Source organism: Scyliorhinus torazame, chromosome 2, assembly GCF_047496885.1.
Source record: "Scyliorhinus torazame isolate Kashiwa2021f chromosome 2, sScyTor2.1, whole genome shotgun sequence".
Classification (NCBI taxonomy): domain Eukaryota; kingdom Metazoa; phylum Chordata; class Chondrichthyes; order Carcharhiniformes; family Scyliorhinidae; genus Scyliorhinus; species Scyliorhinus torazame.
The window spans coordinates 386401549-386417378 of NC_092708.1; the positions used below are offsets into that span (position 1 = coordinate 386401549).

Sequence of the window (15830 nt, forward strand, 5' to 3'; positions counted from 1 at the left end):
ATAATGCACTTCAAATCCTGGACACAGAATCACTATTTAGTCTTTTAGTTTCATGGATTTAACGAAGCTGAACAAAAATAAGACATTTTGTGTAGCGATAACAGTGCAACAGTACAAATAGCAAAGAAATGTTCCAACCCCTTAGGCTCGTGTGAGGTCAATTGCAGCCCCACTTGACCTGGAATTGCAACACAGGTGACATTTGATTTTATATTAATACCTGTGATTTTGGTTGAGTTAAATTGACTACAGTCACCAGGTTTGTAAAATTTAAACACAAGAAACCTTTTATTATTAACAGTAATTATAATTAAACAGGCAAGCAATAACACAACTGGCTATCCACTATCTGATTCCCAACCTCCCTTCCTAACTTCCCCCAACACACACACAAATAATCAACAGAGGGAAAGGGTGGTTGAGTGGTAAAGAAAATACAATAAGATCTTTGATGCAGATGGATGTATCCCAGTTAGTTTCTTTCTCAAGGTTAGGCCTTCAGTTGGGTGCTTTATTTTCCTTCAGCTTGTATCGAGCTTCACTGCAGACTCAGAGACAGCAGGCAAACGGCAGCACAGGGCTAAAACACAGCTCCTCTCCCTTCCAGGTTCGAGCAGCTTCTCTGGCAAGGTTGTCTATTTTCTCTATAGATTCAGGATTATTTCAAGTTTTCAGCAAAGATGTACCAGGCACTCGCTGATTTTAGAACAATAAGGCAATGCTTTCAGCAAAGGAGATGGAGAGAGCAAGCGCACTCCTTCTCTTTCCAAGGTTGAAACACTTCTGCCAAGCTCTCTCAAAAAGCACCATGCGTTCTGATTGTTGTCAGTCAGAACACTGTCCCTGGCCAACCTACCGGTTGCTCGTCTACCAATCGAACCAATTTCCTCCAAAGCTGGTTCTCAAGATTCACTTGGTGCCGAAGCATCTGCTTTCTCTTCTCCAAAATACAAAACTGGGACACAATGTTCTGACAAGCAGGCTGCTTCAGCTTGAGGCTTCTGCTTAAAGGCACATTCCCATTATGGGTGCATGGACGAAAAATAATAAAGTAAAATAAATGGGAACAAAGGAAATACAGGAAGGAGGAATCTTACAATGAGCATCCATACTATGATGTCTTGCAATAATACTGAAAGCAAGATAGTATTCTCACAAAGAAATGGTCTAATTTCACTTATGGTGATTGGATATTGACTGATTTATCCCATCAGCTGCTATCCATTAAACACCTCTGACTTTAATTCCATTGACTTCAGAGTGTCAGCACAATTTAAACACAACTCACACAACTAACACACTATCCTATGGAACATCGAGGTTTGAGAGACAAATTATGTTTCCAGAGGAATATGAGAACAACAAACCACATAAAAAGATTAGATGGAAGGACTTATCACTAAATCTCTGAACAAATAAGGTGATGTGATAAAGGGTGAGAAGAGGGCAATATTTCACTTTGAAAAGAATAAGGACAGGTACTGAAATCTCTAATAACTACTTAAGGACATTAACACTAAATTGTTGTCAAAGCTGTCTCGCGGCTCGAACATCAGTTGGGGGGGGCTGTGTAGATTAAGGGTGACTATTGGTAATCCTTGATTCCTTTTTGTCATTTGTTTATGTAAACATGCGGCTGATGTTTGGGGGTTGGTGGGCGGATGGGATTGTTGTTATTATGGGGATTGACATATCTTGCTGATTATTGTTTATTGTTGATGGGTGTAAATGCGGGAGAAGAAAGCTGCCTCACGGCGCTGAGGACCCGGGTTCAATCCCGGCCCCGGGTCACTGTCCGTGTGGAGTTTGCACATTCTCCCAGTGTCTGCGTGGGTTTCACCCCCGCAACCCAAATATGTGCAGGCTAGGTGGATTGGCCATTCTAAATTGCCCCTTAATTGGAAAAAGAATTGGTTACTCTAAAAAAAAATTTTTTAAATAAATAAATTGTTGTCAGAGGTTTGAGCTGCAGGACTATCTACTCATACCTTCAAAACATGGAAGTATCACCAGCAGTTCAGGGAGGTAACTCTTGCTTTATTGACAAACCTATTATCTAGAGGTAGTTACGACTAAGAAAGGTGCCAATCCTCAAAGTAACCATTTGTGACAGAGGAGCCCAACATTATATGACAGCAGATGAAGACAAATTTTATTTGAGAAAATTTCTGATCCGAGCATAAAATATCACAGGTTAAAGTTAAAGCATTTTTTCTTTGACGGCAATTCGCGACACCAAACATCCCCAAGTCAAATACAGATGAAATAGCAAAATCCTTAGTCCACAGCAAAATGGTGTATGTTGTCTAAAGAAGAGTTTCAGACGAATAGACTCTGAACAGTAACTATTTATTGTGTTTTGAATGCTACCTAGATTCGGATACACAGCTTTGTTTTACCTTTTTATTATAACCTCTGGTCTCATCTGTTGGTTTACTGTTAGATCTGTACTTTCAAGTCCCTTCCTGTCATGGTCTGTTGTTCGTTTTCCATAATAATACCTTTCGGTTTTGCCTTGTCTCTGCACTTTGGATTTACCACATCTTCCCAAATTCGATCCCTTTTTAAAAAATCTTTATGGTCACAAGTAGGCTTACATCAACACTGTAATGAAGTTGCTGGATTTAGTATTTAGTTCAAAACCCTCGCTACTTCCCGAGTTATGCGGCTTACAAGAACACAAGTCCCAGCATGGTTCAAGTGTAGACAGTCCCAAAGTATAGATCCTAATTTCCCCAGTTTGAGTGCTAGTGCCCAACGACCCGGAACCCACTTCTCCCACACCAGTCTTTGAGTCACGCATTCATCTCTAATTGATTTGTCATATGCCAATTTGTATGTGGCTCAGGTAATAATCCAGAGATCATGACCCTTGAGGTCCTACTTCTTAATTTGATGCCGTGACCTTCATACTGACTATGCAGAACCTCCTTCGTTGTTCTGTCTATGTTGTTGGTGCCTCCATGGGCCATGACTGGGTCCTTCCCTCACCCACTGCAAGATCCTCTCCAGCACCAAGCAGATGACCCAAACAAACCCTGGCATCAAGGAGGCAACACAGCATTCTGGACTAATGCACTTTCCTGCAGAGAAAAGTGTCAATCTCTCGGACTATACTATCCCCTACTATCACTACATTCCTTTTTGCTCCCCACACTTGAAGAATGGCTTACTGCACCATTGTGCTAGGGTCAATTAGCTCATCTATCCGACAGCCCCACTCTCACCCAAACAGGCTCCATTGGGGCAGCAGAGTAGCACAGTGGTTAGCACTGTTGCTTCACAGCACTAGGGACCGTGGCTCGATTCCCGGCTTGGGTCACTGTCTATGCGGAGTCTGCACATTCTCACCGTCTCGGAGTGGGTTTCTTCCGGGTGCTCCGGTTTCCTCCCACAAGTCCCGAAAGGGGTGCTTGCTTGCTAGGTGAATTGGACATTCGGAATTCTCCCTCAGTGTACCTGAACAGGCGCCCGAGTGCGGCGACTAGGGTTTTTCACAGTAACTTCATTACAGTGTTAATGTTTCCCTCCGGCAGCCATTCCTCGGTTAGTTGCTCTGGTGTTAGAACAACAAAGAACAAAGAAATGTACAGCACAGGAACAGGCCCTTCGGCCCTCCACGCCCGCACGGCCATGCTGCCCGACTAAACTACAATCTTCTACATTTCCTGGGTCCGTATCCCTCTATTCCCATCCTATTCATGTATTTGTCAAGATGCCCCTTAAATGTCACTATCGTCCCTGCTTCCACCACCTCCTCCGGTAGCGAGTTCCAGGCACCCACTACCCTCTGTGTAAAAAACTTGCCTCGTACATCTACTCTAAACCTTGCTCCTCTTACCTTAAACCTATGCCCCCTAGTAATTGACCCCTCTACCCTGGGGAAAAGCCTCTCACTATCCACTCTGTCTATGCCCCTCATAATTTTGTATACCTCTATCAGGTCTCCCCTCAACCTCCTTCGTTCCAGTGAGAACAAACCGAGTTTATTCAACCGCTCCTCATAGCTAATGCCCTCCATACCAGGCAACATTCTGGTAAATCTCTTCTGCACCCTCTCTAAAGCCTCCACATCCTTCTGGTAGTGTGGCGACCAGAATTGAACACTATACTCCAAGTGTGGCCTAACTAAGGTTCTTATACAGCTGCAACATGACTTGCCAATTCTTATACTCAATGCCCCGGCCAATGAAGGCAAGCATGCCGTATGCCTTCTTGACTACCTTCTCCACCTGTGTAGCCCCTTTCAATGACCTGTACTCCTAGATCTCTCTGACTTTCAATACTCTTGAGGGTTCTACCATTCACTGTATGTTCCCTACCTGCATTAGACCTTCCAAAATGCATTACCTCACATTTGTCCAGATTAAACTCCATCTGCCATCTCTCCGCCTAAGTCTCCAAACAATCTAAATCCTGCTGTATCCTCTGACAGTCCTCATCGCTATCCGCAATTCCACCAACCTTTCTGTCGTCTGCAAACTTACTAATCAGACCAGTTACATTTTCCTCCAAATCATTTATATATACTACAAAGAGCAAAGGTCCCAGCACTGATCCCTGTGGAACACCACTGGTCACAGCCCTCCAATTAGAAAAGCATCCTTCCATTGCTACTCTCTGCCTTCTATGACCTAGCCAGTTCTGTATCCACCTTGCCAGCTCACCCCTGATCCCGTGTGACTTCACCTTTTTTACTAGTCTACCATGAGGGACCTTGTCAAAGGCCTTACTGAAGTCCATAAAGACAACATCCACTGCCCTACCTGCATCAATCATCTTAGTGACCTCCTCGAAAAACTCTATCAAGTTAGTGAGATACGACCTCCCCTTCACAAAACCATGCTGCCTCTCACTAATTTGTCCATTTGCTTCCAAATGGTAGTAGATCCTGTCTCGAAGAATTCTCTCCAGTAATTTCCCTACCACTGAAGTAAGGCTCACCGGCCTGTAGTTCCCAGTTTGTCAGTCTGTTTGGAAGTCCCTAACTGTCAACATACTCCTGTCCTGTCTCCACCTTTTGAAGGTGGCGTCCATTATGTCTGGTGCGAACCTGTGGTTGTTGCATATGGGGGCCTTAATGGACATTTTTTTAATCTTAAGTGCTGTCTTAGTTGGCTCCAATACCGGAGTGTGGCTATCGCCACTGGGCTTGTTGGGTATTTTTTCGGTGGTAATGGGAGCACCCGTGGCCAGGACCCGAGCCCCCCAAACACCTAAATAATTTTTTCTACTAAGCTGAAGGCAGCCATGAGAATGTAGATCAGTATGGATCTGAACAGGAAGAGGAAACTGGGCAGTATGTTGATCTTGATCGTCTGCACTCTCCCTGCCAGGGAGAATGAGAGTGTGTCCCACCTTTGCAGGTCCTTTTTAACTTCCACCACCAGGTGGATCTGTGTCCAGTCATGGGCGATTTGGATCCCCAAGTAGCGGCTAGTATTTTCTCGCCCATGTTTCGCAGCAAAATGGGTTTGTAGGACCCAAAGTCTGTTGGGTCTTCGTCTTTTTTAGGTATCAGTGAGATTGAGGCTTGTGCGAGCTTAGGCGGCAGGGTGCCCCTTGTTAAGTAATGGGTTAAGAGACATTGCAATTAGTTGTCTCATTTATGTTAAGTATCCATTAATTGACACTGATATGTAAAGGGGCTTCAGGTGGCCTCCGTCAGGTGATGTATAGTGAGAGTTTTGTGCAAAGGCTGTTGGTAGGAAATAAATGTGTGTTTGTGAAAAAGGAACAGAACTTTAGACTCTTCATATCACAGCAACTAAAACATCTAACAATTGGTAGCAGAGGATGGTTGCTGTGTAAATGTGAAGGGTTGAAAGATACAACTTTCCAGATCAAACCAAGCAGTGAGTGAGAAAAAAAACAGGTATATATGGCTGAACCGAGGATAAAGATGGCTGGATAGGACTATCCTCCCTTATTTTCTGAAAGGGAATCGTACGACCAATGGAGAAGTGCAGTAGTTATGTGGACTAAGGTAACTGCTTTGGGAAAGAGAAAACAAGGTATGGCATTGGCTCTTTCTCTACCTTATGACAGTAAAATCCGAAACAAAGTGCTTTCTGAGCTGGAATTGGAAAAGTTAGACTCAGAAGGAGGTCTGGAGACTTTATTACATTATATGGATAAGATTTATAAGAAAGATGACTTGTTAAGTGCGTATGAAGCATGGTCGGATTTTGATAAGTTCCGGAAAATGGAGGATATCTTTAATGGAATTTGGCAGACTATATAAAAGACTGCAGAAACACAACCTGGAATTTCCACAGTCTGTGTTGGCCTTTAAATTACTTGACTGTGCTAGAGTGAGCAACATGGATAGGCTCCTGGTTTTGACAGTAGTTCAGTTTACTGATAAGGATACCTTATTCGAACCTTATTCGAACAGATGACAAAAGCTTTACAAAGGTTTCTTGGGAAACATTCGATTCCGATGGCTCTGATGACCCAAATAGGTCATTATGGGAAATTATGAAGACAGAAACCCACTTAGAACCTACAATAGGAAGATGAACCCCAGAAATGCATGGGGCATGAAAAATCGATGTTTTCGATGTGACTCTCAATACCATTATGCTTTCAATTGTCCAACTCGTTATGACAGAGTGTTTGAAACGACACATGCCACGGAAGAGTCAGAAGAGGAAAAAGATAGTGACCAGAAAGAAGGCAATGTCCTATTGACAAGCAGTTTTACGCCGGTAATGAGGGTGTTGGTTGCAGAATCCTTCAACTGTGCTGGATTGGACAGTGGCTGCACATCTACTGTGTGTGGAATTGACTGGTTAAAATGTTACCTGGACTTCTAGAATGCTGAAAATCGTAACAAGGTTAAGGAATTTGAAAGTTCCACAAGTTTCAGGTTTGGGGATGATAATACTCTGAAGTCGCTGAAAAGAGTGGTGATCCCTTGCAATATTGCCGGAGTGAATCATTTCATTAGCACGGATGTTGTATCAAGTGAGATACCTTTGCTTCTGAGCAGACCGTCGATGAAGAAAGCACACATGAAACTGGATATGGAACATAAGGCAACAGCTTTTGGAAAGACAATAGACTTACAATTTACACAGTCGGGACACTATTGTATTCCATTACTGACAAATAATATTTCAAGTAGAGTGGTTAAGGATGTGTTAATAGCAGTTGAAAATGGGACTTTAGCTGATAAAAAAACTTGTGGTATTAAAACTGCATAGGCAATTTGCACATCCGTCTCCTCGGAGGCTGAAAAATGTATTAAAGGATGCATGAGTAAGGGATGACAACTATACTAAACTAATAGAAGTTAGTGGCCGCTGTGAAGTTCGTAGGAAGTACAGAAGGACACCAGCACGACCGATAGTAACCCTACCTTTGGTCAGGGATTTTAACGACATTGTGGCCATGGACCTTAAGATCTGGGATAAAGCAAATAATATATTTATTTTGCATTTTGTAGATTTAGCAACCAGATTTAGTCAATCAACGATTGTACGAAGTAAAGAAAAGAGTAATTCTGGATCAAATCGTGGAAAAATGGATAGGGACAGGAATGGGTCCACCGGCAAAATTCCTTACGGACAATGGGGGAGAATTTGTTAATGATGAGTTTAGGGATGTGTGAAAACATGAATATCAGAGTTATGAATACGGCTGCAGAAAGCCCATTTAGTAATGGTGTCTGTGAAAGAAATCATGCTGTCATCGATGACATGCTTTGGAAAATTTTGGCAGATCGACCAAATTGCAGGCTAAATTCAGCTTTAGCATGGGCAGTACATGCAAAGAGTTCATTGCAGATGGTTGGGAGCTATAGTCCTTATCAAATGTGTCTGGTAGAAATCCTAAAATTCCGTCCATTTTTGGATGACCAGCCTCCAGCTTGGGAGGGGACTACAATTAGCTCTGGTTTTGCTGAACATTTAAATGCATTACATCGCAGTAGAAAAGCTTTTTTGGAAGCAGAAGTCTCTGAAAGAATTCGCAGAGGTTTAAGACATAACGTACGGCCATCAAATGCCGTTTTTCAGCAAGGAGGCATGGTATACTATAAGAGAGACAATTCTAATGAATGGAAAGGCCCAGGGAAGATCATAGGCATAGATGGCAAAACAATTATTTTGCAACATGGTAATCAAACTGTTAGGGTACATTCATCAAGGATAATGGGTACAGATTTCAAATTTTCAAACTTAGACAGAGCAGACAGACATGACAAGGAACCAGAGTCATCTGGTAAGCATGTGTAACAGAACTATGAGGACCAATTAACTGATATAGACAGGGTTTCTGTGGAGGAACAGAACACTGCTGATGAATTGGAACAGGCCATTTTTCCGAAAGGGCAACTGCCAAAAGTTGGTACAAAAGTGACATACTTGCCTGAAGGGTCTAGTCAATGGAAGGAAGCAACTGTTATTAGTAGAGCAGGGAAGGCCACTGGAAAGTATAAACATTGGTTGAATGTACAGCATTCAGGGGAAGGAGTCAAGACAATGGATTGGGAAAACGAAGTTCAAAAATGGAGGGCAAAGAAACGCAGTACCAGTTCAGATAGTACATCGGATAGTGAACAGGTCCACAAGAAAAGGTCGAGAACTATTGAAAGGACATCCCACAGCAGAAGGGAAAGATCAAGCAGTTGCAGTACAGAACGAGATACCAGGCGGGAGAGGGGACGTAGTTTATCAAGATCTCGGAACATGAGTAAGACTACGAATACTAATAGGAGTAGAAGCCCACATGCACGTGAGGATTTTGGTGGCTTCAAATAAATTAGATGAAAAAGTTATCAAAGAAGCTAAACAGCAAGAATTGCATAGTTGGAGTGAATTTGGGGTACACACGGAAGTACCGAATAGAGGACAAAGAGCTCTATCCCACAGATGGATCTGCACGGAAAAGGTTCTTCCGGATGGAACTTACAAGGCAAAGGCCAGGCTTGTGGCAAGGGGATTTGAAGAAAACTTAGAAGATCAGGATTTAAGGGTAGATTCACCTACAGCAGGAAAGGTTATTTTAAAGATCTTCTTGGCTCTATTAGCCACAAAGGATTGGATTGGATTATTGTCACGTGTACCGAGGTACAGTGAAAAGTATTTTTCTGCGAGCAGCTCAACAGACCATTAAGTACATGAGAAGAAAAGGGAATAAAATAAATTACATAATAGGGCAACACAACATATACAATGTAACTACAAAAGCACTGGCATCGGATGAAGCATACAGGGTGTAGTGTTCATGAAATCAGTCCATATGAGGGTCATTTAGGAGTCTGGTAACAGTGGGGAATAAGCTGTTTTTGAGTCTTTTCGTGCGTGTTCTCAGGCTTCCGTATCTCCTGCCCAATGGAAGAAGTTGGAAGAGTGAGTAAGCCGGGTGGGAGGGATCTTTGATTATACTGCCCGCTTTCCCCAGGCAGCGAGAGGTGTAGATGGAGTCAATGGATGGGAGGCAGGTTCGTGTGATGGACTGGGCGGTGTTCACGACTCTCTGAAGTTTCTTGCGGTCCTGGGCCGAGCAGTTGCCATACCAGGCTGTGATGCAGCCCGATAGGATGCTTTCTATGGTGCATCTGTAAAGGTTGGTAAGAGTCAATGTGGACATGCTGAATTTCCTTAGTTTCCTGAGGAAGTATAGGCGCTGTTGTGCTTTCTTGGTGGTAGCGTCGACGTGGGTGGACCAGGACAGATTTTTGGAGATGTGCACCCCTAGGAATTTGAAAGGCATGGGAATGCAAATCTATAGATATAAAAGTTGCCTTTTTGCAGGGGCATCAGCTCCAGAGAGACATTTTTCTCCGTCCTCCTAAAGAAGCAGCTAACGCAGAAGGGGTACTCTGGAAGTTGAACAAATGTGTGTTTTGAAGTTCCCGGTTTTAGGTGACCTTCGGCACTTGAAACTCATAGTTTATAGTGATGCGTCCTACGCAAATCTATGTGATGGGGTTTCAAGCGCAGGAGGTTTTATCATTTTCCTTTTGGGGAACAATGGTAAATGTTGCCCGCTTGTGTGGGAAACAAAGAAAATAAGGAGTGGTAAAAAGCACTTTAGCTGCTGAGACGTTAAGCCTTGTAGAGGCGGTGGATATGGCCTTTTATATAAGTGTGATATTGACAGAAATTTTAGGATTAGGGGATTTGGGTAATATACCTATTGACTGTCACATTGACAATAAATCCCTGTGGCAAAACGTGCACTCTACAAAAAGTGTCAATGAAAAGAGATTACGGATAGACATCGCAAGTTTGAAGCAGATGTTGGACAGAGGGGAAATAACAAAAATTAAATGGGTCGACAGGAGCTATCAACTGTCACTGTTTTACGAAAAGAGGGGTGAGTTCACAGAAACTTTTGGATATTGTTAATGAAGGGCGCTGGTTTCTGTGACTTTTTTTTCTTTCTTTCTCGTCCAAACAAAAAAAAGGGGGGGTAAATCATGTGTGTTTTTGAGTTTCTTGAAATTTTGTTTTCACCTAATTTTTTTTTTCTCCAAGGAAGGGGAGACTGTTAAGTAATGGGTTATGAGACATTGCAATTAGTTGTCTCATTTATGTTAAGTATCCATTAATTGATACGGATATGTAAAGGGGCTTCAGGTGGCCTCTGTCAAGTGATGTACAGTGAGAGTTTTGTGCAAAGGCTGTTGGAAGGAAATAAATGTGTGTTTGTGAAAAAGGAACAGAACTTTAGACTCTTCATATCACAGCAAATAAAATGTCTAACACCCCTCACCAGCGAGTCTGTGATACCTCCCGCAAATGCGGGTCCAGTGCTGTCCCAAATATTTTGTATAAGTCCCCCAGGAATCCGTCTGGTCCCAGCACCATCCCTGCCTGCATGGAGTTTTTTTTTCTTTTTTCCCCCCAAAAGTTAGAGTATCCAATTAATGGGCAATTTAGTGTGGCCAATCTACCTACCCTGCACATCTTTGGGTTGTGGGGCGAAATCCACGCAGACACAGGGAGGATGTGTAAACTCCACACGGACAGTGAGCAAGAGCCGGGATCGAACCTGGGACCTTGGTGGCGTGAGGCAGCAGTGCTAACCACTGCACCACCGTACTACCCCTACCTGCATGGAGTTAATGCTCGACATGACTTCTCCCAGTTTTAAATGGTGCTTCTAGCTCCCTTTGCCTATCTTCCCCACAACTGGCATGTCCAGTCCATCGAGGAACAGTTTCATCCACAAGTCCCTTGTGGGGCGGGGGCTCGGAGATGTACAGCCCCCGGTAAAAGGTCTCAAATGCCTGGTTGACCTTCTCCGACTCTGCTGCCAGTGTGCCTCTGTTTTCTCTACTCTGAGCTATTTCCCTCATAGCTGCCTGCTTTCTCAGCTGGTGTGCCAGAAGGCAGCTGGGTTGTCTCATTGCTCCTGTGACTAGCGGAGTTGGTGCACTGCTTTCCACATGGACAGCAGGTCAAAGTCCATTTGTAGCTTTTTCCTCTCCGCCAGGAGTTCTGCAGTCGGGACCATTGCCGGTCGACCTCCAATATGGAGTTGGCTATTTGTTGCCGAGCCATCCTCTCTTCCCTATCTGTGTGTGTCTTGACGGCAGGAATTTCACCCCTGATCACAGCCTTCAATGCCTCGCAGAACATGGAGGGTGAGGCATACTTTCTCACGTGGGCAGCAAGGTGGCACAGTGGTTAGCACTGCTGTCTCACAGAGCGCCAGTGACCCAGGTTCGATTCAGACCTCTGGTGACTGTGTGAAGTTTGCACAATCTCCCTGTGACTGCATGGGTTTCCTCTGGATGCTCCGGTTTCCTCCCACTGTCCAAAGATGTGCAGGTCAGGTGGATTGGCCATGCTGTATTGCCCATTTGTGACTAAAGGTGAGGAGGGGTTACAGGGATAGGGCAGGGTATTTAGCCTAGGTAGGGTGCTCTTTCGGAGCAGACTTGATGGGTCAAATGACCTCCTTTTGCACTGTAGGGTTCTATAATTCAAAAGGTATTGAAGGCATATGTTCATCTCTACAGAATTTGCTACTTTTTAAAATCTCTGCAAAACCTGCTGGCTACAGAATTTCTATTTTACCTCAAAATATCAGCAAAATATTGCCTGTAGATAATTTACAATGAGATTATAAGGAAAAGTCGCAGAGGAAATGAGAATAGTGCTGTGCTTCTGGTTTCCTATCATGTTATAATGGGTTAAAAACAGTGGTTGGCTCCCACTCAGCTCCTGGGTCCGAGGAGGTCCAGACAGTTTGTTTTATCAGCCAAAATGGATACGCAGTTGCATTCATTTTATTCTTTCAGCGATAATGTTTTAAAAATAATAGGACATTAACAACTTGCTTCTTATGTTCACCAGGCAGAAAATGTAGTTAAACGCAAAAGGGAAATGCGCACAACTGTTATATAACCCTTATCTGATATAAAGCAAGATACCGAGGTTTACTGGTTTCTCTCATTAACCATCTGATATTGTGGCTAAGAATTCCCCATTTACATTACTGGAGCAGAAGCGTCACATCATTATATTTGGATTTTATTTACACAAGGTTTCTGTTCCTAGGCATTCTCTAAAAATTGTACTTAAATAAACACTTGAAAGAGTAACTAAGATGCACTAACTTTCTGATGTTTCAGTGGAATATTCTTCTACTTTCACCACAATAGTAACAGCAAAATATACATTGTATTCAATTTATCAAATCACAATCTGCCCAATGCAACTCCACTTACACCACAAAACAAATAAAATTCCAAACATAATTTATATTAGTCCAACACAACTTTTGCTCTGAACATGATGCATGAACACCCTGCACTGTCCCTTAGTTGTTCACAACTGGGAAGAAAGTGCAAGTTCTCCAATTTGAAAAATAAATAAAATGGTTTTAAAAGTAAACAATCATGTTTCTGTACAACAGTAAATTAGACAATCTATATCATATATCACTTCAGTAAAATAAGAAAAATACTGTGGATGCTGGAATCCGAAACAAGAACAGAAGATGGCATACAAGGAACCACAGTGAATTACTTGGGGGTGGATATTTTGTCAAGGGTTGTGTTTTCCCTCATATCCAAATCACCCCAACATCCCCAAATCTGTTGAAACTCTGCAATGGTTACAAACTATTTCCAACCACAACGAATGGCACCTTGATGGTATTCCTGGAACAAAGCCTCCTTGCTCAGCATTTTACCACTAATTATTTTAACAACTGCATATGCAAATTCTCTGAAATTCACATTCCATAAGTGCAGATAAGACTGGCAAATATCATTCTGTAATTATCCCCCGAAGATCCACTCATGGAAATTCATCGCTATACGGTTTCTTCTGTGGCATTGCTATTGTGTGTGTCTATTTCTAACAACCACATCCATGTAAATTCCCATCTGCCTGGGGGGGGGGGGGGGAGGAGAAAGAAGAAGAGAGACTTTAAATATGTTTTTTTTTTTTAAATCACTGCCGTGTAATTTGTATGACCTGTCAAAATAAGGGTAAGAGAAGCCCAAGTAAATTTAGGTCCTTTTCATTATACTATAATCTTTGTCACAAGTAGGCTTACATTAACACTGCAATGAGGTTACTGTGAAAATCCCCTAGTCGGCACATTCCCGGTGCCGGTTCGGGTACACTGAGGGAGAATTCAGACTGTCCAATTCACCTAACATCATGTCTTTCATGACTTGTGGGAGGATACGGGAGCACCCGGAGGAAACCCATGCAGACACAGAGAGAACGTGCAGACTCCGCACAGACAGTGACCCAAGCTGGCAATGGAACCTAGGACCAGGGCGCTGTGAAGCAACAGTGCTAACCACTGTGTTACCGTGCACGGTGGCGCAGTGGTTAGCACTGCTACCTCATGGCGGTGAGGACCCGGGTTAGTTCTCGATCCTGGCCCCGGGTTACCGTCCGCGTGGAGTCTGCACATTCTCCCCGTGTTCGCGTGGGTCTCACCCCCACAACCCAAAAGATGTGCAGGTTAGGTGGATTGGCCGCGCTAAATTGCTCCTTAGTTGGAAAAAAAGAATTGGGTATCTAAATTTATATTTTTAAAAAAGCATCTGGCAACTAGTTGTCTGCAAAATTCTGTAATGCGATAAGGTACTTACTATTGGGAAACGATTGTTTAGCTAGCCTTGCCATTTTCCTGAAGATCTGTTGCACTGGATCATTTTCAAGTCACTCGCTCTTTCAATTGTCAGTTTTGAATGAATTTAAAGTCAATTTTTTTAAAAAAACACGGTGATTGACTTTTAAAACGAAATATTTTTTAAAATAAATTTAAAGTGACCAATTCTTTTCTTTTTCCAATTCAGGGGCAATTTGGCGCGGCCAGTCCCCCTTACCTTGCCCATCTGTTTGGGTTGTGGGGGTGAGGCAGACCCAGCGTGTGGAATGTTAAAAGGAAGACTTAAGAGGATTTATGCCATTAAAGTTGAAAATACTCAGCACCTGTGCAAGTATTGGAAACACGGTTTTGCTGAAGCGAATTAAGAGTACGGACAGGCTTCTCAAAGGTTTCTCCTCACCATCTTGGCCAACTTTCCCAGGTACCTGGGCTTCCCTTCAAGTTTCAGACTGCTTCACACTTCACTCTTTCACCGCGCGTTCAAATAAAGTCTGAGCAAGTCCAAATTTTTTTTCTTTTTAAATTCAAATCCGTCCCCGCTTTGCTTTAACGTAACGAGGAAAAGTCGTCCCCGTTTGAGGCTTGGCTTCGAGGCTGCGTTCAAAGAAAGTCCAGACCCGGGAGTTGTGTAAACCGTCCATGGGGACCCCCCCCCCGACCTAATTTGACGGACGGGCGCTAGGACCCGGCGGCAGCTCGGTAGCTCGCACACAGCAACCTGCTCGCTCACCAAGAGGTGGGGCGGTCAACTTTTTTTGTCAACACACAAGAAATAATTTATAATTGTTCGTAGGTAACACGCGTTGCGGATAATCAGTCACCTCGATCCTGGCGCAGAAACGCTGGCGCGACTCCATCGCCGCCCGTGAGCGATCCAAGTTAAACGGCCTTGCCGCCCGCGCCGGCTCTTCCCTGGAGCTCGAGCGGTTGCTGAGTTAACCGTTCCCCGATTTGAACTGACATCGAAACCGCCCCAGGATCCGAGCGCGGCTCGCACTCCCGCGCACGCGCGCGCCCTCTCGCTGTCTCCCAGCCGCGCGCACGCGCCAGCGGCCGTTGCCTTGACTCCCTGCCACCGGCTCCTCCCATTGGCTCCCTTCGGATTGGTCAACCGGCCGGACCGCCCGCCTTCCAGCGCGTGCGGCAGGTTGTTTTCCGGGGGCGCGCGTGCCTGAGGCAGCCGAACGCTGGGGGCGCGCGTGCCTGAGGCAGCCGAACGCTGGGGACGCGCAGCGCTACCTGCGGAGGGAGATAGTTGGGAGATAGAGAGAGAGCGACAGAGACAAACAGAAATCAAGAGTTTCAGCGTAGAGGGGAGATTTGCCAGCCTTCCAGAACGGGGCTGGAGTTTCCAGGACTTGGGGATCAATCTCCAGCAGGGGGTTTGGAGTTGCGGGCTGACAAGTCCCCGGGTCCAGATGGACTTCACCCTAGGGTCTGGAACGAAGTGGCTCTGTGGTTGGTTTTATAAGGCCCAACAACTAAATAGAAGAACAAAAATTAACTAATGGACAACTTAAAAGGGGCCACTCCCAAAGAACAATCGGAGCATAGCCCAAAAGGAACAAAGAAGGAACGGAAACTTAAAACCCATCAAACCAAAATGTGAAACATCAGGGTCTATAATACAGTCCAAACCCTACGGTGCCCACCGAGCACGGAAGACCTCGAGTGTGCCCGTGGGAACCGCATGCTCCCACTCCAGGGACACCCGGCCGCGAATGAGGCCGCAGAAG

The 15830-nt window shown here is 44.2% G+C and overlaps 1 protein-coding gene across 4 annotated transcripts in view; it reads right to left on the minus strand.

Moving 5' to 3' along the window:
• ston2 (stonin 2) overlaps positions 1-15106 on the minus strand; it is a 178004-nt gene extending 162898 nt beyond the window's left edge. For 2 of the 4 annotated variants that reach the window (XM_072493703.1, XM_072493678.1), the window contains exon 1: positions 14916-15106. The gene's annotated coding sequence lies outside the window, so the exon portion shown is untranslated. Of the gene's footprint in view, positions 1-14417; positions 14890-14915 lie in introns of those variants that run through there. The other 2 variants (XM_072493694.1, XM_072493685.1) reach the window with 2 other exon arrangements.
• Positions 15107-15830: the final 724 nt, after the last annotated feature.